At 48.3% G+C, this 25,926-nt stretch overlaps 1 pseudogene; it reads left to right on the forward strand.

Annotated features, from left to right (window-relative positions):
* Positions 1-3,162: 3,162 nt before the first annotated feature.
* LOC115323045 lies at positions 3,163-7,256 on the forward strand (annotated as a pseudogene).
* Positions 7,257-25,926: the final 18,670 nt, after the last annotated feature.

Genomic DNA, 25,926 nt, shown 5'->3' on the forward strand with positions numbered 1-25,926 from the left:
ATGCGTTACATTTTTCGGTAACGTAGTAGCGTATTAACTGGAATATAGTTCGAACCGGAGTATAGGTCGACCCCCTAATTTACAAGTTGCAAAAAGCGAAACAAAGTTTTTATGGCAAGATAATGCACCTTACCTTGGTAACGAAATTCGCCAAGTATACGGAAGGACGAGAAAACACGGCTCATTTATTTAATTGCTCCGCATACAATAAAACAGGAAGTGCGGGAGTGTTACAACTCAGATTCTTCAGAACCTTCGTCCGACGACGAGTTCGCTAACGGAATTAAAAGGGGCGATGCCGTCCCTTTGAATTGCGCCCTTGAGAGCCCGGAGGCACTCCTACGTCACAGGCAGCAATCCGGCGCACAGATCCCGAATAAAATTTGCCACCTTTGGTTCCAATTCGCGGTACACCGCAGTCCTCTCGCAACCAAGGAGCACAAGTGAAAGTGAATCGTGACCATCGTGACAAAAGAACTAATGCTAAGCAAATGCAAAAAATAAAAAAAAACAAGAGGGCGGTTTTAGTTCACCCAGTGTTGCGCGATCATTTTTGCTTTTCCGCTAATGACCGTTATACAAGACGAGGATCGACATTATCAGGTCCCGTTTCAAAAATAAATTCGACCTATATTCCGGTTTATACGGTAATGTGTCCGTTCATTTTCCAATACAGTAAAACGTAAGGTACCTACCTTACAATGTTTAAGTAACAGGTAACGTAATCACGTTACTCGTAACATCCTCTCCCCAAGCCTTGAAAGAAGCACACTTAGCTTTGTGTCGTGTTTCTATACTCTTTTTTTCTTAGCCTTAGACGTAGCCGATGCTATGAGCTGATGGAAACAAATCGACAGCGTCAAATGGGCACCATCATAATGTTCGTCATGTTTTGTACCTGCTCTATTATTGCTGAACCAATCATTATAAAAGAGCACAATGACTTGCGATTTCGATCCTTCTTGATTGGCTTGATTAATTCGCAGCGCTTGCTGCGTGTGTACAAGCTTAAACGAAATATATTCGTCAATTCAATAATTATTACACTGATTCCAAATACCATCAAACATTTGCCTCTATTTTCAATATGCAAAAAGTCACACTTTAGAGAATCCCCAAACGCTCTCTCACCCTTTGTCCCAACATGAAAAAAATGTCGCAAAAAAAGCAAACAAGAAACGCTCTTTTTGTTATTTTAAAAGAAAAGTATCGAAAAAGTACCGTAAGTTACTTTTATCGATAACGGTAACGGTAATGCGTTAATTTCTTTATTTTGAGGTAACGTAGGTCGGTAATGGTAGATTCACACGACGGATTAATCCGCGGACATATTGATCACGTGACGACACGTCCGCTTTTCGTCCACCTCCTAAGTGCATTCACACAAGGGAGACGAAGAGCAGACGCCAGCGAAGACGGACCGAACCTGTACGCCACCCCAAGGTGTCGCAAAACTCCAACACCGTACCGTGGCATCGTTGTCCAAGAGAGAAATCGGCGTCTGCTACAGCAATAAGCGATCATACTCTGTTGTCACGTACAAATTGATACAAGACACCATGATAGGTTTCGCGCAGAGCGACACTAGCTTTAATTACCCAAAGCATGACACTGGCACAGGCATGATCCTGCTCACGAATGCTTCGTTTTCATATGCCTTCACGCACTCGGCGCTCGTGCACAGCACTTTGCTTGCTGAAAAGCTGACTCTGCTTGCAAGAGTTATCGTGGCGTGTTAGACGAGTTTTGGCGAAATCCTAAACTGACACGGACTCGGACAAGTACCGGAACCTGCTTCGCGTCAGCCGGGCAAAGTGTCTGTAGTTTCTTTTACGCCTGGAACCAAGCATCTCTCGACGAAATGAAGCAGCGAACTCACAAAACAGAGCGATACGCCAGTTTTGTTTGAATCATTAAAAAAAAAAAAAGAACAAAAAGAAAACATTGTACTGTTGCCAGACTGAACACTTTTCAAGTCGATCTCCCGAGTAAAATCCGCAAGTGAAACGGATTTCGACTTTACATCCGCGCCTCCGCAGATAAGGCGCGGATCGCAGGAATTGGTGAGGTGACGGTCACGTGCTACACGTTCCGCGGACAACAATCACGACTCGGTCCGTCGTGTGAATCGGCTATAACGTGTTCCTTCATTTCGCTAGTAACGAATGACTTACTTCTTCAGTTTCTGTCGGGAACGGCTACAAAACTGATTATGCCTCTTCCTCCCTCCCCCCAAAAATTATAAAAGTTAATGGAAACGTTTCAGGTATTACCTAACCAATTAAGCTATATTTACTCTATTTAAGTTTCCCTATCATCACCAACTTTATACCACGGCTGAGTGAATCATACCGCAAGTTCCCCTTCTTATCAAAATTTGGGACCAGCTAAACAAACACGGTATATTAAAGGGGCACTCAAGCAGTTTTTGGGCAAACGACTTTTTAATGCGATGGCGTTAAGGAAGTGTCAGTGAATGAGTATCCTCAGGTTTAGAAGTCAGAACCACCTATTAATGACGCAGGAATAAAATACGTGCGGACCCTTTTCTGTACTTGCGAGGGCCAATGAAATTATCGTATGTTTGAAAATTTTGGCGGTCTTTGTAAAGTTTCGCTAAAGAAACAATTTTCAGTTCATTTAAATATGTTGTGCATGATAATTTCACAAGACGTAAAATATTTCTACTTTAGAATACGCGATACTACAATTATCGTTTCACAAACAAGGGACTACGTTTTCTCCTCGCCTTCCTCCGCGTGGGGTGAATTTCCCGTTCCCTCGGGATGCGCGGAAGCGCGCGTATCATGAACTCTCCCTCCGGGTTTTCGGGAAGTGCGTTCGTGTCTGCCCGTCCTCCCGAGGCGAAATTCAACGTCGCGACATCGTTTGACATCACGTACCAGAGGTTACGCTGCGATACCAAACGTTTGTTTGGTTACGACTTGCCCCAACCGCAAATCGAAGAACGCCCGAAAAGGTCTGCGTTTCGTCGTCCTGCCAAAAGATGAACCTCGGAGAAGCACGTGGTTACGTCGCGCCGGCCGCCAAGACGACACACAGAACTTGCCTATGACGCCCCGTTTTTGTCACGACCACTTCGACCAAAGTGAGTTCTTCTGCGCGGAGGACGCGGGTCGTTCACAGCTTCGATGGAACGCGATGCCGACGCTTCTGCTTCCAGTCGAGGACGTGATCGAGGCATCTCCGCCGAAGCGCCAAAAAGTCGTGGTAAGTTAGTTTTCTTTTTTCGCGCCATAGCTTTTGTGGGGAGTTCCGAAAATCTTAGAATGTTCGGAACAAGTTGCAAGACGAATTACGCGTGCACGCGAAGCTTATGAGCAGGAGTTGTCCACGTAAAGGGATTTATTTGGACAGTGACCGAACACGGACGTACCGATACCCACGAAAAGTGCAATCGATACGTAATATATAATAATAGATAATCCCAGTGCCAGTAGTGTCGTCAAGATCAGTTATTTCCTGTTTTATGGAGGGTTAGTCTCAATATTTCAAACCCCGGAAGGTCGTAGCGTAATTTTGTTTTCACAAGCAACAGTAATCTCGTTACTGTGCACACTGATCCGTCGGCACCTGATGAAATAGAACAGGAGCGCGTGAGCGTCTTTTCACGGTAGTCTTTGGCGAAATAAGGGTGGGTGGAATATATACGGAGTGCAAGTGCGTCTACTGTTAGCGTATCTCATGCGTTCGTTTACAACTGAGATGTGCCCACGTGCTCTTGTTTGCCATCTGAGATCAACCAGTGGCAGCGCGTACCTGGCTGCTTTGTAGACGTGTATTTCTTGCGTATTCTCTAAATTGCGAGTTGATTGGCACGTTGTTTATGCGCATTTATGTTTTCCCGGAAGCTCGTACAAACTCTCTCCTACGCGAAAGGCGCATTTTGGTTCACTTGCACGCCGTATTATGCGCTGCTTTGTTTCTATTCTTTTGGTCCCGTTAGTAGATGTTGCGCGTAGAAGGTTAGAAGGAAATGATCGGGTTACAAAAGTGGGAAATGCAAGAATATTTTCAATTCAGAAAATTGCCCTCCCCCCCCCCTTGCTTTTACTGCTTGCCAAGCTTGTACTATTGAAACTGTTACGAGTAATGAAAATCATGTATGCAGAACATATCCCAAGAACTAGGCAGATGATGCATAATACCACTGTGTCACCATGCGACTCAATAAATAAGTACTTATCTTTCTTCAAACAACTATTCCGCAGGGCAACGACAATGGTGCCACCAGTGGGGTACTAGTACCTTCTAGTAGTCCTGAGCATCAGGACAATGGTGCTGTGGAGCCTGCCACAACAGGTCAAGGTGCTCGTAAGTACTTTCGGAAATCAGCGTGCATATAGAGGTTAAAAGTCTGTAATTTCTAATTGTACCAGCGACAAACACCCTTGCTGTGGTAGCAGCTGCACCACCAGTAGCTGCACCACCAGCAGCTGTACCACCAGCGACAGCCATTGCCATGGAGGAGGCGGTTACACCACCAGTAGCTGCACTACCAGCAGCTGCACCAACAGCGACAGCCATTGCTGTGGAGGAGGCGGTGCCATTAAGTCCGCTAAGCCCTGGAGCCACCAGCATCTCATCGGGGTCCGATCTGACATACTCCCCAACTCGTGACGAAGATTTTGAGAGGTAAGCTGTTCTTGTTTACATTCCGTTTCGTTTCTAAATATTTTCTTGATTCTGCTGCAGCGATCAATACACACCAGGCCCACCAGAGGGGGAGCGACAGTTCCTCGTGTTTGAGAGCTGCCTGAGGGAGCTGTTCAGCACCTGCCAGGAGTGTTCAAGGCCCTGCAACACCACAATCACACCCCTGGGCACGCTGATCAAGGTGAAAAGCATCTGCCCCCTGAATCACGAGCGGATATGGGACACTCAGCCTCTCGTGAATGGGAGCGCAGCTGGAAACATCCTGCTGTCCAGCCACCTGCTGTTCTCTGGATCAATTGTCACAGCACCTTGAGGATGCTGCGCCACATGAACGTGGAGGTCTTCAGCGATCAGACACTTCTACACGTATCAGAAGAGCCTCCTGTTCCCTGCAATCGACGAAGTGAGCAATATTTCAAAGGGTCTTAGTTGCTTTCTGTTTTTTTTCTTAGTGGTGCTTAAATAGGTTGATCTAAAAGCAGAGAAGGGTGAAATCTTAGTTGAAAAATGACTAATACAATTTAGTTTTGTAAACAAATACTGCAACATAGCCAGGGTTATGACTACTAAATATTTATTTACTTGTGTATATAGGAGGTACTGAAATTACAAATAAGCAAGTTTTATTTTATTGTGCACACATAACCGTAACTTTGTAAGGTTCACCTGGTTTGAACAGCAACAATCATTTACATAAACAGGTCTACCTGCAAGAACAACAGGATCTGGTCAGACAGCTGGAGGACCAGGATGTTGACATCACCAGCGATGGCAGATTCGACTCTCCTGGGTTCTCTGCCAAGTTCCTGACCTACACTGCACATGTTCAGCAGATCAACAAGATCCTCCACTCCATCCAAGTCCAGCTAGGAGAGGTAAGAAACCCGATCTGAGCGAAAATATAAACACTGCTTTGCTGGTCGCATAACTCGATTAAAATATGCCACACCTCTGCTTGTAGTCGGAGCGAGCCATGGCAAGGGTCAACATGGAGAAGGAGGGCCTCATCAAGCTGATGGAATTCTTCAAGAAGAAACGTACGTGCACTCAGTCAAGGCTCAGCAGCTACGCAGCAAATTCAGCAACCTGACCTCACATTTAGTTTTATTATTGCAACTTTCTGGAATTATATGGTGCAGGTATCCATGCAAAATCCTTGGGCACTAACCGCCACCCTGCCATACGAAAACACATGGAGGCGCACGAACCTGGGACCGCCCACTACTTCGACATTTGGCACATCTCCAAGGTAAGCAATTTTGATAAGTATTGCATTTAACCTACATTTTCAGGGAAATATGCTGCAGGTTGATCTGAGTTATCTCGTCAAATCTTAGGTGTGAAGAAAAAGCTGAACGCAGCACAAAAACGAGCTGGATGTCAACCGCTAGAAGAGTGGACGCAGGCCACCACCACCCACATGTACAGGTCTGCTATGGCTGCGGGAGGCAATAGGGAGCTGCTCGTCGAGATCTGGCCGAGCATGCAGAACCACGTCATCGACAAGCACACTGGTCACGGGGGCAGCTACACGCGGTGTGTGCACAACGAAATTCTCGAAGCCACGAAAATGTGGATGGATCCCAGTAAGTTATTTATTGCCTTCATAGCCTAGTTTGCTTTTCCTAAACCACATTCCTTCTTCAGACTCCCCGGCCTACAGTCACTACAAGCAGATCACTGGGAACAAGTGCCTCCTGAAGGACCTGGCCCAGATGTCCCCCCACGGCCAGACATTCGCCCTGGAATCCTTCCACAGCGTCCTCATTGACTTCGCTCCCAAGTCCCGGGCATTCACTCCAGAAGGCATGCGTGCAAGGTAATATTATGATTAAGCTGCATTAGTGTTTAATCAGTTTGCATATAATCGTTTATCACCTGAACCTACTACGATCTGACTTAGTCCTTTTCCCAAACGACTAGATATTGGTCTCGCAAAGTACAAGAGAAACGGTCGAATGACAATTATTATTGCAAACATCATCCCTAATAAAACACCATTTCACTGCAGAACTCGAGTGGCAATCTTGCATTTCAATAAAAACGCTGATCGCTGCCAAGCTGAGACGCAAGAGGGCAAGCCGCGCTGAGCGGTGAAAACATCCAGAGCACGCAAGGGACACCACACAGCTTGTCCCGTCAAGACAGCACCCACCTACAGTAAGTGTGGCATTCATTTTATGGTCGTTGACTTGCTCGGTCATTTGATAAAGTAAAAAAACAACCTTCAATTCCAGGCTACGTTCACAAGCTCGTAGAGGAGGTGATCGCAATCAATAGACGATGGCGGTGTCTTGCTACTGCGGCGAAGGCCAGCACAGACATCTTTCCGGCGCCCATGACTCCGGCCTTTGCCAGGCCTAAAAAGGAGGAGTTAGTGGAAGCACGGAGGTCCCGCTTCGGCCGTAGTCTGCAGTAAGGGCACTCTCTAAAGTCATGTTTCATCTCCGCAGCCTGAACGAAGTATACCTGCCTGTTAAAATGAGCGTCCTAGTACATCAATGACTCTACTTTCACAGGACTCCCTGAACATCGCCATGCCCTCCATGCAGCCTGCCATCTCATCCTCAAAGCCAGTGGTAAGTGTGGCAGCAACAAAGCGATAAACGGCTTATAAATACGAAACCTTTTCTCTACAGAAATGCCCCGGGCAGTACAAAGTCCACTCATTCGTCCCGCACTCTCGTCATGAAAGCCAGCAGTAAGTGTGGCCGCTGCACGATGCTAGCAGTCCTGTAACCACGCAACCTTTTCTCTACAGAAATGCCCCCGGCAGTACAAAGTCCACTACTCATTCGTCCCGCAGTCTCGTCATGAAAGCCAGCAGTAATTGTCGCCGCTGCACGATGCTAGCAGTCCTGTAACCACGCAACCTTTTCTCTACAGAAATGCCCCGTGCAGTAAGTTTGGCTGCAGCAAAGGGTGAACCAGCTTATAAAGAAGCAAGTTTGTTTTACAACACTTACACCAGGTGAGCACTACCAGGGAAGAATGGCCAATCCTGAAACCACAGACCTGCAGTAAGGATATGTGTTGCTTTGCAATCATTTTTAAGTAGAATTGAGACCTATTCCAACAGTTGTGTTTGAATTTCAGGACCACGAGAGATGCAAGCTTTGACGACTGATATCACCTGCCAGTGTGGATGTTAGAGGACAAGGAACACCAGCGAGCAAAGCAAAATATATCAGGAGGCCCCCATTTTTCAATATTTGTTAGCAAGGAGTCAGGCGTAACATTTATTTGAGAAAGTCTGGTCAGTATAATTGTTTTCGGTGCAGCTACATTAGTGAAGTAAAGATAATCAGGACCCTATACTTACCAGTGGGCTACCATCTCACGCACTGTTCATAATGTGACCTCGACCGGAGTGGGACATTGACAACCAAGTAGAAGGACAGGGTCTGTCATTGCATGCCAGGAATTTTCAACATTGTCAAATGAAAAATAGTCGGTTTACTGAAAGTGTAATGTATATTCAGTTGAAGCATACTAATGAACGTGTTCATGGCACGTTTTTTTTATAATTGAAGCATCTAATACCCTGGCGTTGATTTTCCATTTCATGTGCTGGCAAGCTGACAGGTTGAAGAGGAGTTACCACGATTACAGCACTGCTAGCCTGCGAATTTTTTAATAAATGGGGTTTTCAGCCAGGAGGTAGACTGGCAATGCTGAGTAAAGTTGTGCATAACTCGGATCACTCAGAGTTATTTTTAATGATATCCAAGCAGTACTGCCAGTCTACACCAAGGATTTCCCCCATCTGAATCATTATCTTGTTTCACCTTTGTGCGATATCTCTCCTGTGTAGACCGGGAGGTGCACTGCACTCCAGATAGTTATAAATAAATGTTTGGAATAACTTGTTTCTGTTTCACATGACTCATCAAGAGAAGGTGGAAGCAGATAGAATTTAACCTAAAGATTACCTGTAGGATCCGGTGCATCAGGCATAAAAAATGGATAGAGGGCATTTTCTGCCAATAAAGGAATAGTGAAATAAAATTAAAATAAATTGCTTCATGATTGTGCCCTGAAAATAAGCAAGTAGGTCTCGATGTACAGGGTTGTCCACTGTTGGGGTGCACACGGCATTGCGTGGCTGACGCTCGGTGGAGCGCCGCAGTTGGCTGCCTTGTGAATTGGGGCCGATTAAAGATAGCCATTGTCCAAGCATTTGCCGCGTCGTCTGCTACATGAGCAGCTGACGCGGCAATTACTCCTCTATGTGGCGAAGTAATTTTTTCTCGTGCGGGACACTTGCTGTGTGCCGGCTGGTTTACCATTCTCACAGGAAGAAGTTGTGCAGAGCACTTGCAGATCAAAATTTCTGAGTATCATGTGACATCAGGGATGTAAGAACAGTGCTTGCTTCGCCTCGGAACATGGCCGCTGTGCCGACACTGTAGCAGATGACGCGGGGGAGGCTTGGCCCCTGGCTCTCCCTGAGCCTGCGCACTAATTGGCCCTAACTCGCAAGGCGCTCACCTGCGGCGCTTCGCGGAGCGCCGGCCACGCAGAGTGGACGACCCTGTACACCACTCATGTTTGTATACCTCCCCAAAGAGAAACTCGCATGACAAAGACATGGCCAATGTTTCCAAAAAAAGCAATCGCATTTTATTACCTTCACAACATACATGACGGATTCACATACCTTTAGTGCCTTTCAAAGATCACATGGCACTATTGAAACTTTGTCAATCAACGAAGGAATCAATACTTCAACATTTCTAACATCGGCAACAATCTGTGTTATTCCATGAAGCAGAGCTGTAAAAATGCTAACGCTACAACAGTAATCACAACAAGAAAACTCGTAATATGCAGCAAAGCTAACCAAGGGTCCAGTAATGACCCAGGGCTCACCACAACCATCAGAATCTCCCTTTTCCCAGACACTGGCAACGCCACACAAAGCCAGGCATGGGTGGGTACTAACCCACGGATTCCTCTTTGTCTGGCCCCTATCCTCTGGCCTGTCCGGCATGGGTGACCCTGGCCGGCATAGCCCAAGAGGGTCATTGGGGCACACAAACCCCTCCACACACAGTAAGGTGGGAATCCTCTCGGGGGGGGGCAGGCAAGTGAAAAAATATTTGCAATGTGGCTATAACTTTTCGTACATTGTTTTTCCTGACTTCGTCTTCGTTTATTTTATTGTTATTCTGTTGTGGTCCCGCTATGAAAGTTTGATAATAATTCATTTGTTTTCCTTTTGTTGCGAATCGATCACAGCCCTTCCCTTGGAAGTTTGCACCAAAAAAAAAAAAACGAGCAGGGTTCCGGTTTATGTGGTCGGAAGGTGTGGACACTCAATTCATAGACACTCTGTTGAGCGAGACACTGGTTTCCTGCTCGTTTTTCCTCTTTGGTGCGAACTTCCGAGAGAGGGGCCATGATCTATTTGCAGCAAAGAGAAAACAAATGAATTATGGTCAAACTTTCATAGCAGAACCACAACGGCATAACAATAAAATAAACGAAGACAGAAGTCAGTAAAAACAATGTACGAAACGTTATAGCCACATTGCAGATACGTTTTGACTTACCCTCATATGTTTGAGCCCCCAGAGTGGCTTTCAGTTACTGTGCCGAAAGCCAGAATACGAAGTGTCGGGGAACCGGCCCCTGATGGCCTTCATTACACAGGATGGCAGTGGTCGCCTGTTGTGCTGGCCAAGGCGCCGCCGCAGTCACAGGACGCACTGCCGGTAGGCGGCGTAGCGGTTCTGCCTGAAAGAATAACCACAATAATTTTCTGTAACACGCAATATCAGAACCTTTTAAAATTGCAGATTCTGGGCTCTACCAGCAGATACAAAAAAAAAAGTGCTGCAACGGGCCCTCATGCCTGGAGCAGTAACATATCTAAAATAACCCGATGAGCAGAGCAAGTTCTAGATTGTGGCCATTATTCTTCCCACAAATTCAATTGACATGTGTGAACATTATATTATGTTGCTAATTGAACCGCAGTAGTGTATACTCCATGTACAAGAAAGTAGCAGCGGTTATGGGGCACAAGAGCAACCATTTTTCGTTGTAGTTCTGCATCATGTAGTAATGGGCCATAAATCATCACAAAGAACTGTTAGAAAAAGTCAATTCCAACAGACCAGATGATCAAAGCCCAACATGCACAACAATATGCATGTCACAAATCCTAAAATATACGGCAGCACTGTTCATGCTGACTCGATTGAACTACTGCATCTCTTTGTGGCAAAGAGATGCAGTAGTTCACGCCAAAAAGACGGGGCAGTGCTTTTATCATAATTGCTTGCACGCTATTAATAACGTTCGGATAATTCAGAGAGGGACTTCAATGAAGCTGAGGGAAATTAGCTTTTTTGTTGTTTTTTATTTAGTGTTCAAAGTCTCGACGCACCATTTCGTCTGGAAGCTGCACCTGCCGGAGTGGAATCAAGGGGCAATGATCAAGGGGCACATTCCGCCGTGATCAGCTTTTTTAACGACACAATTGCAAGCCCGTCGCTGCTACCGAGGAGAAAATGGCTATATCAAAACTTCAAAGGCGTCCCACGGGGGTCTCGAGTGGCGCAGCAGTCAGAGGCGAAACTTGAGCGCACTACTCCAATGGGTGTGAACACTGTGTTCAGTAATGAACCCTGAACGTAGCGTTTATGCATGGTGTGCCAACGTTTGTTGCAAAGGTTACGCCCGTTAGGTCCATAGTGTGAACGTAATATTATTGATGGGACGAATCACCGGAGATTTGGATTCGGACAGATTCGGAGATTCATCAGATTCGTCGCTGGTTGCAGACTACAGTGTGAAAATAGTCGTAAACTTCGCGAATGTGGTCAGTTGTGCTTTTCTTAGGTACTGTTACTGCATATAACCAGATTTCGTCTTGCTTATTTCAACATATGGTATGTACTAAACTGTCGTTCTAAACCCTGGCAGGCGCCTAGGTCCAGCTGAGCTGATCGGTGTGGTTGACGTGGGCCTAACCAATGCACGGTTTCGCTTCCTGTGCGGTTTCGCGGTGATCGGTAAAATGTAGCAAAATGCTCTGTAGCATACATAATGTGACGCAACGCACAATAAATATATATTCATGCAAGGAAATGATTTGTCTCTTTCTCTAGAGCTGCGTATGTCTGCACCTGTAAGGCGCGAAAACTAGATGAATGTTGCTCGTCACAACTTCGACCCCGTACCGGCGCCGGTGGCGAAGAAAAACGTTGCACTGTCGTTTCTCCGTTCTCGGCAGCAAGTTTTTTTATACGTGAACTTTATTTGACGAAAGGAAACACAACACAGGGGTGTCCAACACAACTTCATTGTTCGCAACCAAACACTAACTAAATCGGATTGCATTAACCAGGAGTTTCGAATTGTTTCCCGTGTTTCGATAGCAATAGGTGGTATTCACTGAGCCTGCAGGTTCAATTTTGCCAGGGAGCGCCACCATCGATTCGCCATCTTCGAGGTCGCGGTTTGACTGGCTTGGCTACGCGGTCGTACAATTTCATATCGTTGAAGAAGCTTCGTTGAACAAGAAAGAAAAAGGTTTATCTCGGGGGCGGGTCGTTTTAGTTTCCTTGCTGCCGCCGAGTACCGCGTGTGTAAAGGCTGAACCGCATGTAAGCGAGCGACAGCCACGACAGAAGCGACGACGACCCGCTTCGCTGTCGCTCGGTCACTTGCGCGACGAGACAAGCCGCGTGAAAACGACGGGAGCAAGCGACCAAGGCGATCAGCGACGTTTTCTAGAAATCCAAAAACCGAGCGACGACCGACCGTGAGAAATCTCCGTCGCTCGTCGCCCACTCCCGTCGCTGTCGCCGCTCGCTAAATCGCTTACATGCGGTTCACGCTTCACTGTCGCTCGTCGCGTAGCTCGGTTTTGGGATTTTTAGAAAACTTAGCGCTCATCGCCTTGGTCGTTTGCTCCCGTCGCTTTCATGCGGTTTGCCTCGCGGCAGCGAAGCGGGTCGCCGTCGCTTATTTCGCCGCTCGCCAAATCGCTTACATGCGGTTTCTAAATCGCTTGCGCTAATGAAAAATGCGCCGCATTTTTCATAAGCTGCGCACTCTGCGAGCCGCATGGTATGTCTTTGCACAGGAACGAACACCGAAGGCAGGACGTATGTATGACACAGAGGCGATGGAGCAACGCGGTTACACGGCCGTAGTGCAGCAAATCCGCTAGAGAAAAACAATAAAGAAACTAGCAAAACAAAACAGAGTAATCACACCGTGCTACAAAAGCACCAAAGTAGAAAAATCAGTTCTTGCAAGAGCTACCGCCGTGGGCACGACGCGCGACACGGAGCGCTTCACGGAGCCGAGGGAGCAACGCGGCCGCGGTGAATGAGTCCGATAGCGACAAAAACGAACTAAAACACACTAAAAATACTCCTACGGCGCTTCAAGAGCACCAAAGTATAAGAATAACTCCTTGTTTCGGTTAAAAAGGCTCTTTAAAGTTGTACAATCCTGCTAAACCACGCTCAAAATGTACGGCCATACGACACCCGCGATAGAAAGAGACCTCGAAGATGGCGACCGTGGTGGGCGATGCCAGCGAACCTAGGGAGTGACGTCAAGTGAATGTCACCTATACCTAACTGGGAACACGTTGGAGATAATCGAACCGAACATACTCACTTGTGTGGTTGTGTGCCACTATGACAGTAATTATGGGCACGAAATGTGTCTGTACCGAAGAGCACGTATGGCATCGATATCTTACAGCGATGAAAAAATGCGCTTGCATTTCTATGTGTGTGCACCAAGCATGCCTATTGGGTCGTTATTTGGAACCGAAACCAATTTTCCCGTGATGTCTGGCTAACGTTCTCGACAAACATCCGAAATAATTTAAACAAAGCGGAACATTTTATTTATTACTGTGATATTATATTACAATATATTTAGTGCCCTTTGTAGAATTTAGTGAGTATAATATCACGAAAGTTGAAACACTCATCAACGTGATTTGGCAGCCACGGCAACACTCCGAGTGTTTCCGAACTTTTCCGAATCGCTTGGGATTCGGCTACTTTTCCGAATCTTTCCGAACCTTCAGATTCGGATAAAGATCCGTCCTATCACTAGTGATAAGCTAAACTGGAGCTAACCAGATCTCACGAACTTGTTCTGAAGCAAGAGATACTGATGCAGCAATCGAAGTTTTGAACATTTTACTTTATGATGACCCACGCCTTCACAATGAAACAGGGCACGAAACGCAAGTAAAACATGCGATGCAACCACTAATGTGACTTCACATTTGAAAAGTAACGTGCGTAACGCTCACTGAAACAGATAGTAAAGTAGCTGTCTAACGTTTTACTGCTGGCGCCGGTTTGCAAGTTAGCCGAACAGCAAATTACGGCGTTGAACTCACTCGTGCGCTGTTGTGCCCATTCCGTCCTGGCGGTAGTGGCGCATCGTGAGGTAGGCGACCTCGAGCACCCGCGGATTCAAGCACACCGTCTCGAAATCCGGGTTGCTTGTTAGGCAGCCAGGTTGCCTCGACGCGGCGGCGGGGTACTCGCGGCAGCAGACGCACTCGTCAGCTTTCGGCATCTGCGCGCAACATCCGCACTGGCACCTCTGAGAAAGCAAAGAAGAGAACAAGCGTAAATGACACATACAGCGGTAAAATAAACAGCGCATCACCCACCAGTCGGTGTTGCCGATCCGCCCCGTCTCGTCAAAGGCGCCGTCTTCGTCCTTGGATATGGCCGCCTGCTCGTCCTCAGAGCCCGAACACGACTCCGATGCGCTGCTGTCGTATACATCGCACGTCGGAGTGGCGTCGTAGGAAATCATCCACAGGTCGGCTGTCCGCCGAAGAATGTCAAGCTCTAACGGCGTCAGGTCCTCGAGCGTACAGAACTCCGCCATGATCGAAGCTCGAATGACAAAGAAGTTCGGCCGGTGCGGCTACCTCGGGATCGCTGCGCGACGGAACGTCGTTCAACGCCATTGGCCCGAGTTCGTTTTGATATGCGTGCGATGACCAATGAGAGCGGTTTCGTTTTCGGGTGGATCCGAGGTTTGGCGGCCTTCATTTACATTTTTATTAAAGAAATATTCAGCGCATTACTATATGTTTTGGTTTTTAGGGATACTTAAGGCGTCTTAATTCAGTTGTCATCATCAAAACACGAACTCAAAAACAACTTGAGTGCCTCTTTAAGGGACGATTCTCAGATCAGCAGCAAAATTTCCGTTCAACTAGTTTTCAAATTTAAGAAAAAGTAAAAACATAGCTTGTGCATCTACACTTTAAAGCCTGATCATGCGTAATCTTCTGTGATTTTCACACAATGCGATATTCTGTGCTTCAATTAGAAAACGATACAATGCCGCCCCTACGTATAAAAAGGCACGCCGTCGCTAACTATCCAACTTGCTTGGAGTGCTAATATATTCCATGGCAACTCAAATCGAGTTAAAGCTCAGAGGAGTAAGAAACTAAAATACTTAATCACCAGCGATGTCTCGTGGCGCTTAAGAAAGCAAAAAATCGTCGGCTCAATTTTCGGAACACCCAAGCGTCTTGCACTTTAGTAGATTATGTGCTTATTCCCCGCGCTAAAAACCTTGACTGGAGAAATTTATATTTCCCTTTCGAGAATTTAATGCGTATATTTTCAACGTGCTGGAATACGTTCAAAGCCCTTTTAAAAGCCCAGGAAGGCATCCATACATTATGCATAAAGGGCGAGCTCTAACACCCCTGAAAAATCTCGCTGGATATTGTTCTATTGTTTGTGTGTCTACAGGGTGATTCAAGGAGACGCCAGGCTCAATAAATCGACCGCAATATTCGGTTTCTTAACCTATCGCTACGATCGACACTGTGCAGGGTTGCCCACAGATGGTGCAGTTTTCTTCTTTTTTTTTTGTGAAATTTGCGAAGAGCGATCTTACCTGAGGAAAAAGTAAAGAAAGAAAAAGGCTTAGCTCCTATGGAAACACAGCGACGCCACCGGTCTTCAAACAACACGGCACCGTTTCGCACGGGATACAAGAGATGGCGCCAGCGGTCGCGACGTCAACTGCCGCCAACGAACGACCATAGGACGCCGAGAACCGGCGTCTTTAGCAGACAAGAAACTGCAGTTCCTTCTTGTTACCGCGCCTGTTTTTGTTTCTGCGACTGTCGCCGCCTGCGGAACGCGCACCGCTTTATGGTACGTTTACACTTGCGGATCCGCCAGCGAATCCGCCCAGCTCTTGCCGCAGGGGCAAAACGCAGGGCAGAAAACGCGGCGGCGAGGCGTATGCGGAGGGCAAGTTCGTCTGCTTCTTGCGCAGGGGGTAGCGGTGACGTCAGAACGCCGAGCCCTGATTGGCTGATCGCGACCCCCTATCTGAGCGTCGTCTGCTCCTTTGCAACGTCGTCTGCTCGCAACATCGTCTGCGTCTGTCTTACCTTTCCTGCGACTTTCGGAAGTGCAGAGGCCAGATTCACGAAACGATATTACGCCAAAAATGTGCGTAAGACAAAACATAAGAACAAATTCGTATTCACGAAACGAAATTTTCGCAAGTTTTGCGCAGGTTACGACGAAATCCTACGACAGCTCCGAAGCTGTCTCACGCACTTCTTACGATCAAATCAGCGTGGCCGACAGCTCCACGGACGCGAAGACCCACGGACGTATATTTTTCTACGTGCGCTTCTGACGCGTCCCGACTTCAAGCAGCAAGAAAAAAGTAAAAAGTACTTGAAACAGACCGCGACGAACAAGATCGCTGGATCCACAAACACCGGGGAAAAGCACCAACGGCCACGATTCCACCGAACGCGACCAAGCGAGCACGGCAGTTAGGCCTAGCAGGCGCTCCGCGACTCGGCGACCGGCCCACGACCGACTGGCTTGCTGAATAGAATATGCCCGCGCGACCCTTGTGAACCCTTCCCGTATTATACTTCGATCGCTGACCTCAATTTTAGATTAAGAGGTCAATTTCTTCCTCTTGTTATCTCCTTGTTTCCCGATGCAACGGTGACTCTCACCGGTGAAAAAGTGGTGAATCTCCGACAGACGCAGGAAAGGTAAAGCGGCCATCGCTTTAAGTAGCAGACGTAAAGCCGGCGACGTTAACTGCGCCAACCCGCCGACGCCGTTAAAGAATGAGGGGTCTCGCCGCACACGAAAGGAGGGAAAAAGTATTTGGGAGGGAACTTGCGGACACTAACACGCTCACCTCTCGGTTCTTAGCAAACAAACCTCGGCGCCTCGGGACACCTCGCCAGTGAGTCCTTTGACTTCTCTCTTTGATGCACGTCTGCTAGTTGTTATTTCGTCTGCCCTCTCTGAAAGGCGAAGTCGAGCTCGCTCGTAAAGACCTGCACTTCCGAAAGTCGCAAGAAAGGTAAAACAGACGCAGACGACGTTGCGAGCAGACGGCCTTGCAAAGGAGCAGACGACGCTGAGGTAGGGGTCAGGACGCCGAGCCTGATCGGCTGATAGCGACCCCCTATCTCAGCGTCGTCTGCTCCTTTGCAACGTCGTCTGCTCGCAACATCGTCAGCGTCTGTCTTACCTTCTCTGCGACTTTCGGAGCGAACTCGACTTCGCCTTTAAGGGAGGGCAGACGAAATAACTCGAGCGGTACGTTGTTTTTGTCTAACAACTAGCAGACGCGCATCAAGGAGGGAAGTCAAAGGACTCACTGGCGAGGTGTACCGGGGCGTCGAGGTTTGTTTGCTTAGAACAGAGAGAGCGTGTTAGTGTCCGCAAGTTCCCTCCCAAATACTTTTTCCCTCCATTCGTGTGCGGCGAGACCCCTCACTCTAACGGCGCCGGCGGGTTGGCGCAGTTAACGTCGCCTGCTTTACGTCTGCTAGTCAAAGCGATGGCTGCTTTACCTTTCCTGCGTCTGTCGGAGATTCACCGCTTTTTCACCGGCGAGAGTCACCGTTGCCTCCGGAAACAAGGAGATAACAAGAGGAAGAAATTGACCTCTTAATCTAAAATTGAGGTCAGCGATCAAAGTATAACACGGGAAGGGTTCACAAGGGTCGCGCGGGCATATTCCATTCAGCACGTCAGCCGGTCGTGGGCAGACGGTCGCCGAGTCGCGGAGTGCCTGCTAGGCCTAACTGCCCAGTTCGTTTGGTCGCGTTCGGCGGAATCGTGGCCGTTGGAGCTTTTCCCCGGTGTTCGTGGATCCAGCGTTCTTGTTCGTCGTGCTCTGTTTCAAGTAATTTTTACTTTTTTCTTGCTGCTTAAAGTCAGGAGGCGTCAGAAGCTCACGTAGAAAAATAAACGTCCGTGGGTCGTCGCGACCGCGACGCTGTCGGCCATGCTGAGTTGATCGTAAGAAGCGCGTAAGACAGCTTCGGAGCTGTCGTAGGATTTCGCCGTAACCTGCGCAAAACTTACGAAAATTTCGTTTCGCGAATACGAATTTGTTCTTTAGTTTTGTCTTACGCACATTTTTGGCGTAAGATCGTTTCGTGAATCTGTTCTCTGCACTTCCGAAAGTCGCAGGAAAGGTAAGACAGACGCAGACGACGTTGCGAGCAGACGACGTTGCAAAGGAGCAGACGACGCTCAGATAGGGGGTCGCGATCAGCCAATCAGGGCTCGGCGACCTGACGTCACCGCCACCCCCTGCGCAAGAAGCAGACGAACTTGCCCTCCGCATAAATCCGGGATCTATTTCTGCCGCCGAGCGAGGCGTTTCGCTGACCGGAAGTGACATTCTTGCGCAGCGCGACGCTGCCTACGTCATGAGTAGGCGTTCTTCCGGGAGCTGCAACGCCCGGGATTGCCCGGGAAGCCCGGGAGAGACAGCCGAGGTGGGAACGCTCGCGCTTTCTCGTCATATTTGACGGGATGTTAGGAGAACAGCTGCCGCAGCCGGCGCCGCCGCCGCCGCTCGAAGGAAAGAGATTGAAACGCAACCCGTTCGTCGCCGCTGCCGCCGGGAGCGGATCCGCTCCAGCGGCAGCGTATTTCTTCTCAGGCGTAAACGTACCATTAGAGTCGAAAAGATCGCGTGCTATAGACGCCGGCTCTCGGCGCCGTAAGGTCGTTCATTGGCGACGTTCGTTGCGCCATCTCTTGTCTCCCGTGCGAAACGGCGCCGTGTTGTTTGAAGACCGGTGGCGTCGCTGCATTTTTATAGGAGCTAAGCCTTTTTCCTTCTTTACTTTTTCCTCAGGTTAGTTCGTTCTTTCCAAATTTTACAAAAAAAAAATGCACCATCTGTGGGCAACGCTGCACAAAGTCGTAGCCCGATAGGTTAAGAAACCGAATTTTGCGGTCGATTTAAAGAGCCTGGCGTCTCCTTGAATAACCCTGTATAGTGTCTATCTTGAACAGCTTTGAGAGATTTAGTGCTTGGAAAATCTGGATGATGAAATGATTATGGAAAAAGCCTCATACGAGCGTATCGTATCATAGAACATCCTATACCGGCAAGATGGTGGTTAAAGCACATTTGATTAATGCGGAACGATGCAAGTGAACGGAAGCATACATGCGTATTGTATTATAGAACATCCAATGCCGGCATAGTGGATTACGACGAAAAGATAGAGGGGAAGACACGGATGCAAGCATATCGTAATATGGGGCACCTTATACCGGCGAAGAGGTGACATCAGAAAGACCATGCAGGTATCGCCATTTCGCTGGTATAGGATATCCCATAGTATGATCTGCTCGTATGGTTTCAGTAAAGATGGGTTCGCATGTACGATGTTGAGTTTGTACCCGACGCGAAGTTTTCTTCGGGGATCAGGATCGCAGAAGTACAAAGGAGGCTCCGTGATCGTACAATACAAAACTGTTTATTTACATAATATCGACACGAAAACTTGATACAAACATTACACAGGATATTTTATGTGCAAAGTAGGGGTTCTCTCGCTTGAAGGATTGCAAGATCAAGATTAGGGTCAAAACAAAATCGCCCTCTCTAGCCCGGGCGCGGGGTTTTTGTGCTCCAACCTTCAAAACATAGGGTAGGTGTTCGACCTGTTGTTTTAAACCTGGACGGAAACACATGCCGCTCACGGAACAAGGGTCAGCGCTGCCATTCGTCACCCTTGCAACGGACCGGGCTGACACCTTCGACAAGCACCGTAGATTCTGCTGCATAGTCGGACTACGCCACCACGGTGCCTCTGCCGAAACCCGATCAAGCGAAACCCGGTAAGCCAAGGAGGGGGCTCGCCAGGAAGGTACCCCTCCCCCCCCCCCCAACTAAACTAAATACATAAATGAAAGGCACGTGACCAGGTGGGAGAGTTCACTGGGAAAGACCCCTGGTCCGACAAACAAAACACAAAGAAACAAACGAGGAAAAAGCATACGTGCCGCTAAACAAGACGACCTGCGCACGACGAAAAACCAGCCATCTTTCCCAAAACTGTTATACTTCAGTACGCCTACATCATTGGAGAGAAACTCGCGGACATCGCGGACATTGTGTAGTGTTTCGCAGGGAGACTCGCCGACATCCAGCGTTCCACTGTAACGCTGGATGTCCGTGAGTTTGTACATCAGCGTAGTTGTCTCAAACAAACATAATGTTTGCTCAATAAAGATATCTTGCTCGAGGTCCTCATGGAGCACTGATATCGGTAGAAAAATGTATTTACTTGGCACATTTGGTAGCAGGTATATATTTCTAGAAATATTCCATGTAGCAAAACTTAATTTTGCTCTAAAGTTGATAATTATAGATTTATAACTGAACAAAGGTGCCGAATGAGTTGCAAGAATAAAACTCACTTTCGTCGCTTAGGAGCGGCTGGATTACAGGTGGAGGGACATCACAACCCGAATGAGGGCTGCGAGCGCACCTTCAATATAAAAATGTGATAAACACAAGAAACAGACTAAATAACTAACATAAATTAAAGAGGAAATTAAGGAAGAGACAAAGTGTGGATGCTCTAAAATACCGCTATAATATAAATCCTTTTGCAAGTTTCTTAAATGTCTTAATTACAAGAAAGGTTTATCTCTCCTCTCATAGGCAGAGAACTCCTCCCACTTTCAGCATAAATGCAATAAAATCGCACAAAGAACTAGACCTTGTAAAGAATACTGAAATTGAAAATTAATAACAGGCTGAAGTTCAGCTAGTTGGTACATAATGCAAGGGAAAACGGTCAGCTAGAACGATAGAAACCAAACACAGACAGGGAGTAACAATGACGTACACAATGCTGACAATGAAATTATACTTTATACTTCTTCTTTATCACTTTAACCCTAAGATTGACACCTAAAGTCATAATAAATCACTCTAACTCCTTAAATCCTTATTACCACCTAAATTGCTAATAAATCACTCTAAATCCTTACATTCCACGACTAAATTAAACAGATTAAAATTAATTAAACAATATTATTAAATTTGGTCACTTACGCCTCCCTGACACAACCCACGAACCACCGTCGACATATACCCCTCTTATTCCCTTTCACGGGGCCGCGCCACATTGCAAAAACTGCATTTCTTTCTGACCGTAATGCAGGGCATGCTCACGCAGTCATCGGAGCTTTCATCAATGGCCAAGGCCCCGAAAATTTCGCACAGAAAGGCATTTCTGTGTTTTTTAAGAACGGAAACGCTGCTAAACCTTGGCCTGCACCCGCACGTGCGGCAATGGGCTGCAAGGTGCCCAGCCCCTGTTCCCTGCACCGATGCCGCGTGCTTCCTGACTCTGGCGTTAATGCAGCGTCCCGTCTGCATAACGTAGCAGTTCCCGCATCACATTGGGATCTTGAAACAAACACCACTCTGGCACGTGGCGTATTTAGTCCTGTGCGCAGTGTCGCAGGTTGACTGGTGGTTCTTGGCCTGATTTAACCCGCGGCACATAGAGTTCCCTCTGTTCGGCACCGAGCGCACAAACCAGACATTCTGTCGTGCAGCGATCTTTTTGAGTCGGTGGGTGACACCGTGGATGTAGGGGACTACCGCGAAGTTCTCTCGTGGAGTTTGTCTATCTTGCTCGGTGCTTGATGATCCTCTAGAAGATTTTCTGCATATGTCTCACATAAGGCTCCAATGAGGACAGCTAGATACCCAGAGTCACGAAGCCGGGCCATCTGTTTCTGAAAGCTAGTATCAGCTTGATGGTGGCATGACTTCAGCAGCGCTGGTACGAGTTCCGTGTTGGCAACACTTTGTTTAAGAGGTGGGTCCAAATGTCACCGGAACATCAATTTGTGATGTGTGCAGTTCCTGTTGAAATCAGTGCAGGCCCAACGAAAGAAAAAAGCGTACAATGAAACACACTGACGAAAGAAATGACACAGCGGTTCGGCCCAAGAGTGGAGTTTGTGGACGTAAGCATACCTGCTGGTGAGGACCAGGGACACACGCACAATGGCGAGAGAGCAGAAGAGATGGGACGAAGCCTAGGCATCAAGATTGAGGCCTTTTTAGTCTCAATGCCAGACAACACGGGTATGGAATCACAAACAAAGACCTGGGGAAGAAGCAACAGGAAACAAGGATGGCACCACGGGCTGCAGAAGATCGAGGATCAGCTCCAAGGGATGCACCAGCAGCAGGGGAGACAATACTGAGGGGACACAGGGGAAAGAGAAGGGCATGGCAGTGAGAGGAGAAAAACAACTAGAGACGCACAGGCAAAACCCAAGACATTCCATGCGGGAAAAAAGAAAACACAAAGACTCGGAGAATATGTCCCCTAAATTACAATAGGAAAAAAAAAGTTAACCAGTGAGGAGTCAACAAATGCGGACAGTTGAATGGCCAGGCCGGGGGTGGAAAATCACCAACCAAAGAAACCGGCAGGGGTGAGGCTGCGGCCATAAAAGGCAAGAAAGAGAACACGGAGAGGACAGAAGAGAAGGCGACAAACTCTGGCTTTCCTAAACATGCAAGGGGGAAAAAAGGCAGCGAAATGGGAAGAGCTATACGCTTCAATGGAAAAGGAGAGTTTTGTGGCGGTGGGACTGGTGCAAACTCACCTGAGGAATTCGGAGGTACCACCGGCACACGAAAAATTCACTTGGCAGGGCCAGAACAGAAGAGGTCGGGATGAAAAGGGGAAGCTGTGGGTTTTCTGGGAACGACTACGGGCGAATGGGAAAGGCAAAGGGAAAGCTGTGTGGAGCATCTGTGAATGACGGGGAATATGCGGAAGGAGAAGGTGGCGGTCGGAATAGTGTACCTCTAAACTGGAAACAAATCCGAGGAGGCAAACAATGCACAACTGACCTGTCTACAAAAAGACGCAGAAGAACTGAACCTACCCACCATCATACTTTGATACATTAACGCGCATATACAAGAACTGGATGTGAGGACAGATACGACAGGTTGGGAGCTCCTATGTTGGATAGAAAAAATCCGACTAGTGATGGTGAACGGAACAGACAAATGTAAAGGGAAAATGAGATGGGCCGTTCGGAAACGTTCTTCATGCATAGACTACTGTCTCATGTCCCCAGCATTATATGAAAGCTTAACAGAGATGACAATGAACGAGACTGGGGCAGCGAGTCTTGTAAGTGATCACCACCGACTGACATTGGAGTTTGGGGCAAACAAAATAAGACAGTCGCCGTTGCCAAGGACACCTAAGGGGTTTACCAGTAGGGACATGGAGAGAGTGGTGCAGGAGCTGGAAAAGGAAGCGGAGGATTAACCTATCCGACAGTACACAGACGTTGTGAATTGTTTGTGCAAGTGGATTTCAAAGGTAAAGGGAAGAAGGAGTTTACAGCGGAAACGGAGACGAAGGAGAAAGAGATGGTGGGACACTGAGGTGGGAGAGGCAAGAAACCGGAGGAGAGCAGCATGCAGGAAGCACGGTGAAGCAATCAAAACATGGGTGCAAAAGAGGCTATTCTCAAAGTATGGGAAGAATACCAGGAAAAAACGATTAAGTTCCCGACTGTGGTGCGAAGAAAGATGAAGAAGGTGGACCGACAACTGCTTAAGGAATTGCGAAGCAGTGGCAGTGATGCCCCAAGAAAGCTCGGGCAACATGTCAGAGGTAAAGAGAGATGGGTAGAGAGCAGAGTAGTCCTCACTGGACAGGAATGTATCAGGCACATCGCTCTAGCAATGGCGGAGAGCTTCGAAGAACCAGGCACAGTAAGACTGAGTGACCCCCTGAGGTCCAGCACGAGAGGTACCCAACAGCCCCGAGCTATATCCCAAGGCGAGTTGAACATAGCCATGCAAGACATGGATGGCCACACGGCAACGGGTCTTGATGACATTCCAGCAGACCTTTTGAAGAAAATTGAAGCCAAGTCAAAGGAACGGCTCCGAGAGGGGCTCTCCTGTGTGATAAAAACGAGCGACATACTGGAGGACAGGAGAAGATCCCGGGTAAGGATGCTGTACAAGGGGAAAGGAGACAAGCTTATCCTGAAATACCACCGTCCTATAACAGTGACCTCGGTGCTCTACCGAATTTTTATGCATGTTCTGAAGGAACGCCTACAGAGCTGGGCTCAGCACGAGGGAATACTGGGGGAACTCTAAAATGGATTCCGCAAAGGAAGGAGGCTGGAGGGAAACTTGTTCCTGATCACACAGGCCATGGAGAGCGCCAACCATGAGCAGAGGCGACTGTACCTCGGCTTCTTGGACATTTCCAAGGCGTACGACTCTGTGAACCATTCGCTGTTATGGACGTATTAGAAGAGGTGGGAATGCCCGTGGAATGGAGGGACCTACTCTAAGAGATATACAGAGACAACAGTGTTGTGATTCAGTGGGGGGCGGAATTCACCAAGCCCAGAAAGGCCACAAGAGGACTGAGACAGGGGTGCCCGCTTTCACCACTTCTGTTCATGTTGTATATTGCAAGACTGGAGAGAGCACTGGAGGACAGCCGCTTGGGTTTCAAGATGTGCTTTGGTGAAGAGGGGAGGAAAGTAGACCAGAGAATCCCTGCCTTGATCTATGCGGATGACGTGCTGCTTATGGCGGGGTCCTTGGAGGAGCTTCCGAAATTACTGGACCCCTGTGGAGAAGAGGGAACCACACTGGGGCTAACGTTCAACCCCCGGCAAGTCTGGAGTCCTTGGGGCAGGGGTGGAGCAACGGGAGACCCAGGAAACAGAGGATGCCCCTACGCAGCTGTCGCAGGTGGTGAACATTCAAAGCAGAGAGATTGAGTGGAGGACCGAATATAAGTACTTGGTAGTGACGCTGCAGTCGGGACAAAAGTACCTCAAACAACATGAAGCCGAGCTGCGGACCACGGCGAACGAACGCAAGGGCTACCTGCGATGAAGGGGAATGTGAAGTTTCAGCCGGTACGAGACGGTGTGGGCACTCTGAAAAATGGTGGCGGAGCCAGGCCTGTCCTTCGCCACCGCCGTACTGTGCCTGTCGGCACGTACACAAGAACATCTTGAAGTGAGGCAGCGAAAGATGGGTTGCCTGGCGCTGGGAACACACCGAAACACCACCAGTGAGTACGTCCACGGCTACATGGGCTGGCCCTGCTTCGAAGCTCGAGAGGGCAGCAGCAAACTAATTTTCCAGCGGTGTCTGTGCACTTGGCCGGAACAACGATGGGCTCGCCAGGTGTTCAAGTACATCCACCTTCGAAGCATCAACACCCGGTGGGTAAAGATAGTGAACAAGGTCACGGAGCGATATGACGTGTCACGGGTGCTGCTGTCCGAGGTCGAATCTCCGGGGACGGCGAAACGGGTCCGGGAACGCGTGAAGGAGGCAAAAACGACCAGATGGGTCGCCGCGGTCGGCGCGCGGCCGTCCCTCGCCGTCTACGGTGCGGAGAAGAGCATTGTGCGCGAGGAATTCGTCGACACCTCTAGGGGCAGTGGGCTGCTGTGCGAGGCACGAAGTGGAGTGTTGAGCACACGCCACCTGAGGACCAAGTACACGCCGGGGATGGACGGCACATTCCAGCTATGCGGCCAGCAGGAGGAGACAGCCGAACATGTCATAATGAAGTGCCGAGAGCTGAAGCCGCCAGTGCCACCAGATCTCTTGGACTATGCGGTTGCGCTGGGACTGAAGAGGTTGGGACCGACACCATCGACGGGGCAGGAGCTGATGACGCAGACGACGTGCATCGATGAAGTGGGACATCTAAACCATGGTGGCCAGCGCGGCCAGCGGGAAGATGCCGGCGTCCTCGGGGTGGTTGAGATCACAAAGCGAAGATTGGAGGACTGGTGGGGAAGAACTGTGAGGAGGGTGGGGGGCAATGGTAAGGAAACTTAGTTTTTTTATGTTTTTTTTACTAGATCCAGCTTTGTT

This window comes from Ixodes scapularis, unplaced genomic scaffold (assembly GCF_016920785.2).
Source record: "Ixodes scapularis isolate PalLabHiFi unplaced genomic scaffold, ASM1692078v2 PGA_scaffold5__190_contigs__length_132052651, whole genome shotgun sequence".
Classification (NCBI taxonomy): Eukaryota; Metazoa; Arthropoda; class Arachnida; order Ixodida; family Ixodidae; genus Ixodes; species Ixodes scapularis.